Genomic DNA, 9,330 nt, shown 5'->3' with positions numbered 1-9,330 from the left:
CAGCCAGGTAATGCTTCACTCGTCTTTGGGATGAGATGACGTCACTGCTGCTGCTGCTTCAGACTCACTGAAAAGGGAGAGAGGGAGAACTTGAGATAAAGAAAGAGAGAGAAAAAAGTGCTGCTTTTGGTATAACTTGAATCCCAAGCATGGCTTTAGTGGCACTTCTTTGTGACCTAACAACTCTTCTCTGACCATACTGAATGTGAAAAGAGCTTATCTGAAGTCGACTCCTCACAAAATTCAAGTCGAGTTGCTTCGGAGTTGTATCTTAATGTTCTGACAAATCAAATAACTTTGTATGATTATATCAAACTAGCTTGTGTGTTTTAAAAGCTCTAAGTAGACAACCAACTTTTTTCTGGTATATTTCTATACCAAAGAGTTTGGCTTTATTTTTTGAAGGCATTTAAAGTCAAGACTTGCTGAAGTGCTTGCTGTCCTTGCTCTTTCAGAATAAGAGGGACTTATTGCTGAAAGTGTAAAACAGAGCGGTTGTTTCTTTGTTGTTGTTTTTGTTTAATGTACAGCTTTTTGAATGTGTGCGTGCGTTAAAAATCAAATCTCAACAATGCAGCATGACAGAAAAAAGTGAATGACCAAACCACAGAAGGAGCACAGCCTATGCTCAAATCTCTATGGAAACATCTTTTTGTATGATGTATTTTTACATTTTTACACACAATTCCTCTCAGGATGATGAACTGTTCTCAGGGAATTAACCAAAAAAGTGTATTTTATTCTTTTGGGAATCATCCACTGACTGATTCAACAAACTCTGTTAAGCAATGGTGAAGAGACGTATGTAACCGATTCATGTACTGATATTAGCAACTACCTCTTGAGTTATACATAGTTGTGCATTTCATTTTGTTTGTATATTTTTTGATGAGCTTGTATGATTAACTTTCGGTCTCTATTATACTGAGGTGTTGTGTGAGAAGTTCCCAAGTGTTGCCACAGACTCCCTGGTCTTCCTTCCCAGATTTTAACGAGTTACTTTTTTCTTTTACTGCAAAAATCTTTTTTTTTTTTTTTCCTTTCAAATTTTTCTTTTTGTTTACAGCAAAAGCCTACCTCATATGCGCTGTTCCTCCACAAACTCCTTACCTCCTCCCAGGCCCTCTACCTCCTCCATGCAGTTGTTTGTTCACTAAATTGCCACTTGTCGCACTAGAGTCACGCAGCATTTTCAACAAATCAGCCCCGAAGTGGCACATCACTTGTGACTCAAAAAATATCTTACAATCAAAGCCCTTTTTGAAGCTTCTCACAAGGTTTCACGACGGGCATGTTCGTCGCACACCTCCAGGGTGAAGTTTTTCTGCCACCTCTGTGTTATACTGACGGTGTACACTTATCACATAGCTGCAGACAGCCGGTGAGTTTACCTCAGTTTGTTGGGCTAGCTAGAGATGTGTTAAATATGAAATATTTTAACGGTCAGTTGAACACATTTTGAAAATACATGGACTATTGTTTTTAGTTTGTAAGTATTTTATCACAACCGTTTTTGTAACCACTTGATACCATTGGCTTAATGTGGAGAAGGAATGAATTGTACTCAAACAAGGAGTGCCTATCTCTATGTTTTATCTGTTTGACCTATTACCAAATAGATATTATCTTCTTTTTGGGCTCCGTACTAATGACCTTTGTTGGCCATTTTTACAGTCTCAGATAATCAGAAAATATGTGGTTCAGAGATAATGCCCCTTCTTGTTGCAAACTACATCTGTGGTTTAGAGCAGTATTGTTAACAGTTAACATGAAATCAGTAGATTTTGTACTAATGATGACATTGCATAGATGGCATTCAAAAAAAAAATGTTTATGGAGATGAATATTGTTATCAGTACTTTAAAAAAAAAAAACTAACTCGAGATTACAGATTGATTTTGCATATGACTGAAATATAGCTGTTCACACTCAACTGAGAGAATCACTATGTTGCAGTGGGCCTATGTATGAAACTGACGGGTTTTTTGAATGCCAGTTATGAGCAAATTACACAACCATGGAAAAAAATATAGTGATATTATTGTTGTTATTAGCTTTATATTTTCTTCCAATCAATGTAACTACTGATTGATCTCTTGTATATTGTTCAGTATTTCACACAGCTTAGAAACCGTTATGTATAAGATACAAATCTCCATTAGGTAATAATGATCAAATGGTAAAGGTTAGTCAAGGCTGCATGCAGGATAAGAAATTTGTGGAATGGTGTAATTAATTTCCACTTGTCTTAAGTGTTGAATCATGCAAACATGAGACAAACCAAGAAAACAAAGTGTCATCCTTTCAATCATTAGAAATGTTGCTGAGGGTTTTACTCACCAAACATTTGCATTCCTGAATGTACCAGTTGCATCTCAGCAGAAGGCTCAGTTTGAGCCTCTGGCCTAAAAAGGGAACATACAAGTACAACATACACATACCATTTTCTACCACAGAATACAGTGAGAAATAAAATCGATAAAAATGGTAACAAATGTGATAAATCCCAATCCCAATTTAATTTAAGATCTGACACTGGCGCAATGTATGAAACGTTGCATGCTGAGAGATTCACCGATGTAGAATTATGCATTGTAGAGGAGATTATATCACTCATGATACCATGCTAACAAAGATTCACAAATTTATTTGAGATTAATGAGTGTTTTTAAAAATCCCTTGTTTTCAGCTTTCATACCCCTAAAAAAATAATTCTGTTGAATGTTTGGAACAGAAAGGATAATTCATGCTTGATATCTGATGTCTGGTTTTACTGTGAAAACTATCTATCTCCAAATATGAAGAAAAGCTGCTTTATGTTCAGCATTGTTAGAAATACCTGATTCACTCTTTAGTGGATAATTAATTATCTAGCTAGATATGAAGATCACCACCAGTGTCCGAGATAATAAAGTGTTTTAATCTATATCCCAGGTTACACCGTTGTTTCCAAAACAAAGATGGCAGCCCGCCTGTTGAGCAACCAGTTCAATTTGTGTGTGTGCTAAACTAAGCTGATGTAAACCAAATAGTAGCTCATAGCACGTTGGTTTATTTCCCAAAATGTTGAACTTTGCTTTCAGTTTTGTGGCATCACGGATGAATTATTTAACCGGCCTACCAGGTATTGAACCTGTGTCCCTTTGGCCTTCGGGGTCAGAGCTTCAGTTTGGGGAAATTGGAAAAATGTCTTGGACAGTCTTATCAAATGATTATAAAAAAAAACACAAAATAACCTTAAACAGATTACTGTAGTTACCTAAAATGATCACAAAAATACACAATGACTATAGAAACATTTTAAACAAGATGTTAAATGACTCAAGTCTACCCCCTATCCCCCAAACAACAACAACAACAACAACAACAAAGAGATGCAAAATAACCATGAAGAAAAATAAAATGTCTTTCACATGTCTGTGCCAAAGGCCCCATTGCCTCATAATCTGTCTGTGTGGCATTTTTGTGAGGAGGAGATTTAAGACTCATAAAATTTGGAGATAGAGTTTTTTTTTTTTTTTAAAGCGTCTTGATGCTTATTGAATAATAATAAAAATTGCAATATAATTTAAATCCATTACAGATGATAAAATGGCAAAAATTACAGCAAACATATCAGATCCAAAGACAAAGAATGTCATGTGGATATAACATTCATACAGTGAAGACTGAAAGCTGAATTATCCTCAATAATCAATGAAAAAGCGCTGGAGACCGACAGGATATATTATGCCTTTATCATAGGAAGGGAAACCTCAGCAGTCTGACTCACTGTTTTCTAATGTGGTTGTTTAGGAGATGACTGCAGACAGACTGAAGTTCACATACCTCAACTGCCTTTGACAGCTGCTCTGTGCTATGCCTTGACTGGAGAAACAATGTGCTGTAGGGGATGATTGTTTATGGCATTTATATTGTTTTTTTTGTTTTTTTTAAACTGAACTGTATCATGTCAGATCCGTACTGTGTTTATGTACATGAAGTCATACTGGAACATTGAATCTCTAAAGGACCTATGAATCCAACCAAGGCAGTATAAAGTGCAGATACTTTCCCGTATTGATGAATAACTTCACAATTCCAATGTTTGTTTATGTTTTGACTCTCTACATTGTGGCCAGAGGGAGTCTTCTGTGCTCTCTTTCTCTGGACTACATCCAGAGCCAAGCACTGATTGCTTCTGAATGGGGAAAAGTGTTCTTCTATGTGCATATCACTCATTATTTTAGCCCCAATATAAGTGTACTGCCTTTTTTATGTATTTCAGTGAATCTTGGATTGGATTTTTAAATATGTCTTAAATGTTTCACTTGATTGGAAAATAAACCTATTATATTGGCATTAAAGTATGTATAATTACTGAGAAATTGAGGTGGTTTAATGCTTGGATGTAATTCAGAAGGTTAAATTCACTCCCCTGTGCATTTGCACACACTTTTTTCTTTTTATGTTACCAAATGTATATTTCGTGGTAGAGGAGAATTCGACTGATCTTACACATTAAGATAGTTTTACTAATTGTGGAATACAACTCTTAACCAATTCTAAAAATGGGTCTTCTAGCTCTGGAGAAAAGTCAAGTATAACAATACAATTTTTGTGTTTTGGAGTTTAAAAGACGTGTTTATCAGAAAGGGTTCAATGATCAATGCTGTAGTTGCATTATGAGAGCAAAAAAATCTGGCATTTTTAAAGCCTGACCCTTATTAAGGATTAAAAATCTGAACACCTCTGCCTGTATTTTCAACCTGATATTTATGAAACAGTAAGTGTGATGTTATTAGAGCAGCTGAATTGCTAACCAAACAGTTACAGTAGCAGCGACAGTGGAGGATCATATGGAGCTAAATATGACTCATCCGGCTTTACATTTCCAAGGCAACTTTGTTTTTCTATTCGTATTAAATGCACGTTATCGTGGTCTTCATGGGGGACACATACAAATAAAATGTGCACAAATGAAAGTCACATCAAGGCAACACCGAAGACATAAAGGTGAATATCAACATCTGATATTGTCAAAATCTTATAATAGTCTCCAAAACAAGTCTAAATCTCAGAATTCAATGCCAGTGCGCAAATTGTGAGTCACCAGTAATTCGGATTTCCGATTAATCATTTAGTCCCTCTGAATGCAAAATGGACAAAGTTTAGCGAGCACACATCTTCAATTTGGAGATTTACTATATTATTTTATACAGTTGTAAACAGGAAATTGGAGATTGGACTGCTTTTTGGACAGTGCAAGCTATCGTGTTAAAAATAATGTTGACCATTTGGCCTTTATTTCTAAAATTGTACAGAAGAAAGATTGACTAGACGTTTGGGGAGAAAGAAAGCAATATGACATGCTTATTCATGGACCGGACTTGAACCAGAGATGCCGCAGTTATGGAATCCATCTTGGACACCTGGGTCACAATGATGCCCCATATTGAGGAATTTATAGATCTCACAACAAAGTTTGGAAAGTGTGTGTCGCCCATTTTAAATATAAAACAATGCAATTTTTTTTTAAAGATGAATTACATGTCAATGGGTTAATTACTAATTAAAAAAAAACATTAGATGCAACTCTTGAAGCCCATTTAGATCAGAGCCTCTGCTTGTTTCCCTTTAAGAGCTTTCTACTTATTCAATTCCTTACTTAGTTTTCTGCCTCTGAATAAAGTCACTCATTTATGGTTGTTCAGTTATCTGATGAGAGAAACCATGAGATCTATCAAACACAGGACCAAAAAGTCACTGAAACTGAGCGAAAGTGATGACAAAGTTAAAAGTGAGAGAATGAGTATACCTATATTCTATCAGTTTCACTCCTTCTCCACAAGGGGGCAACCAAGTGCTGCTATACCACTGTTCCTCCTCAGGCCTGTGAAGGACAGCCAAAGCAGATTAATCACCTCAACACATCTGACTCACCAAAGACACTGGTGTTTCTTCACAGCCCTCTCTCTATTCTGCTGCTCCTCTTTAATGGCCTAGCGCCTTGCTTTTTATAACCAGCTGTCTCTCTCGCTGTCTCTCTTCTAAGCACATCGAGGCTTGAGGGGGTCCATTAAACGAACGCTCTTTGTTTACCGTTTCCCTTTGTTTACCCACCATCATTTTCCTATGCAGCTTCCCTTTTTCATATACTATCTCTGGAGATGCCATTGTCAAGGTCAGCTATTTTCATGGCAGGCGATATTGAAGTTATCACGGGGAGGCAATGATAAAGATGAAGAAGAAGAAGATGGGAGCAAGGACAGAGAGAACCAAAGGATAAACATGGCTGGGCCTTTAAATACAGTGAGTGTTTTCAGAATGTCAGAGGCAGTTCACAAGCCGGAGAGAGGAGAGGAGTACATATCTTCTCTTTCTTTTCTCTCTATTCCTCATTCCTAAACTGCATGTTGACCTTTGTAGTTCTGCCTCCGGGCTGTATGCTTTAACCTTTCCAGTGAGATAGAAGGAGCCCTTGTACTGGGAATACAAGATAAATCACAACTGCTGTCTGTTAATGCGACAGACAACAATACACACTGGCATGCAGGCACTGTTGAAACCTTTGTCCTTTCTCACAAAATCCTTGCCGAACCTAAAACACACACACAGATGGCCGTGCCTCGATAAAGATGTTCGTAGCATCAGTGCTCTGGATTATTATATCTACAACCCTGAATTATTCATCTTTCATTAAAATGCATTATGAGTAATGATAGCTAGGAGTGTGTTTTGGGGTATTTTCTTTTTCTTTTTTCGGAGTAAAAACACAGGGGTCATTAGAAGTCATTTATGGTCAATTTTGTATGATCAACCATGCTCCAGAGAAAGACAGAAAAAAAAAAATCCCATTTACTTTCTGTGCATTGGGAATTTATGTTGAAAGAGATCAAAGGGGACAGACAAAGAGATGAGAGAATCGACATCTTCTCGTCTCCATTTGGCTCCCTATGAGAGGAGGAAAATTACTTTAAAGCTGCTGCCTTGATGAAAGAAAAAGGCGTTATGCCTGATGTATTCCCCCAGAGGTGGAATCAACAGTATGAATGACTCAAAGGCAGAGACAGAGGGGAGAGAAAGAGAACATTTGTTTGAGAGAATCTAATGGGGGATGTTGGAGAGGAATGGGACGACTATTTGACAGCAGCGAACAAAACACAAATCCCCTGTGAGGTGATGTGACTGGTTCAACACTCAGCACTGTTGTTTCCGGTGTGTGCATAAAAACACAGCCGATGTCATCAGATAGAGAGAACAGTGGCAGCGTCAATCTGGGGATTTTATCAGACTGTGCACCATCAACATGTCCATTTGCAAATGCAATTTGGTCTCACATTCAAACATACGCTTGTTTTTATTTTTTTTTAAATTTTTTTTATGTGAAGAGGTCATGAGAAGAAAATACCCTCCAAAGTCCGATTAGGTTCTCTCACCCCTTCAACGAAGAGACAACTAGCGCTGACATTTTTCGTGACAGAGCTGTCAAAGCATCTAGCCCACCATCCTAGTTACACATAAAGCAAATAGAAATGAAAACATTGTCAGTGAAAAAAGACTCATGGGGTAACAGAGACGCCAGGAGCAGGGTGAATCACTTAGCAAGCTGTGCTCCTCCATTCTGCAGCTGCCACCCACCACAACACATCTGCCACTGGGAAAAAAACACACTCAGATAGAAAGCTGCGTCCAAACGAATTACTACATGACAAAAAAGATCACTACTTCAAATTGAAATTTATTTGCAGTCAAAACGGGGTTCGCCCCCCCTGAGCACACTGTAGAAACCCACATACAGGTGGCAAATGGTGGAGGCTCCATGCAACACACACAGAGAAAATACACTGAGTCTGGCGAGCCCATCACATTTCTTTGTGTGGGGCCGACGGTTCTTCCAATACACCTCCCCGTGCTATCTCTGGGCAGACACATGCCAGTGCTGGGCAAGATCCTAATGCGTATCAAATCGTCACTTTTCAACCAACAACGCTTGCCCAGCTCAGCCAGCTACTGCAATTCCCCTTTTGTTGCATTTCCCCAGGATTTCAAATTATACATGCTGAACTCCACAGAAAGGAGTCAAAGCTTATTGCTAGACCTGAAATGTCTACTGGAGGGGAGTCAAGTGAATATTGCGCCAAATAATTGCTACTAGCTTTGTCAATATAAACCACATGGTAACAAATCATTAAATTATTTACACAGACCATACCGGGAATCAATGATTGCTTTAGATCGGAGGGAGGGTGAATAAAATAATGTAAAATTATTGATTTTTGTGTGTGTGTTTTTTTTAAAGCAACAAGTTCTGTTATAGTCAGCACTTTCATATACTTTTACCTGAAATATCTACACAAGGACACTAAATATATCAACATAACTTAATTTTAGTTTTCCCATTATTTGCTCAGGTGTTTGAGAGTTCAAATGAAGTCAACTGTACATTTTTAAATGACAGATTTCTGTGTATGAGTTGCAGTAATTTGCTTGGTCATAGAGTCATGCTAAGTGTGACAAGTAACTGTACGTGTCTGGAGAATCAATTGAAGCATACACAGCTACACTAGCAGATGTGAGGCTATACTTATATATATATAATGCATTAAGGCAGCTGGGAATTGAGAAAATTCCCATTCGGGAACGTCCCACTTCCTAATGAGGAGCATTCACAAACAGACAACATGGCAGCCTCTGAAAAATGTGCTTCTGCTGTCAGAATACAGAAAATGGAAAGATGGGAAAGATCTTAGTTTTGAATGTATTGGTTTTAAGTATTGGTCAGATTTTGACTCTGATATTAAATAAAAGCTCAATGTTCAACGTGCTGATGGCCGTGTTTTATCTTTTATATATTTATTAATGTCTTGTTTTATCTTAGTAATGTTTTGTTTTATCTCAGTTTTTTTTTTTATACATATTTTACCTTGTTCATTGCTGCTGAACTGATGAGTTTCCAACTCAATTTCGATGTATTTTTTACATTGACAATAAACTGCCTTATGTCCTTATGTTATGTCCTCAAGCAATCACAAAAGTCAATACAGTTCATACTGAGGGGGTCAAAATGACCAAATTTCATGGTAATCTATGTATTTCACTCAAAACTACAAATGTGAATATAAGGGTGGTACTAAAGGAAAAGTAATATGATGTCAATAAGATTCCTCATCTGGGAACCATAAAGCAGTCATTAGTTTCAGGAAGAATAGGTGGACATATTTCAATCTGTGGATCGACACTGCCATCCCCGGAGTCACTGCTGTTGTGGCGAATAAAAACTGGGCATACATTGACCAGACAGGAACGTCTGTTGCATGGTTAATAAAGCAAATTAAATGCATGACGAAT

This window comes from Embiotoca jacksoni, unplaced genomic scaffold (genome assembly GCF_022577435.1).
Source record: "Embiotoca jacksoni isolate LCO1_2020_lvr unplaced genomic scaffold, fEmbJac1.0.p SCAF_23, whole genome shotgun sequence".
Classification (NCBI taxonomy): Eukaryota; Metazoa; Chordata; class Actinopteri; family Embiotocidae; genus Embiotoca; species Embiotoca jacksoni.
The sequence above is the reverse complement of the archived record's forward strand: the minus strand, read 5'-3'. Positions refer to the sequence as shown.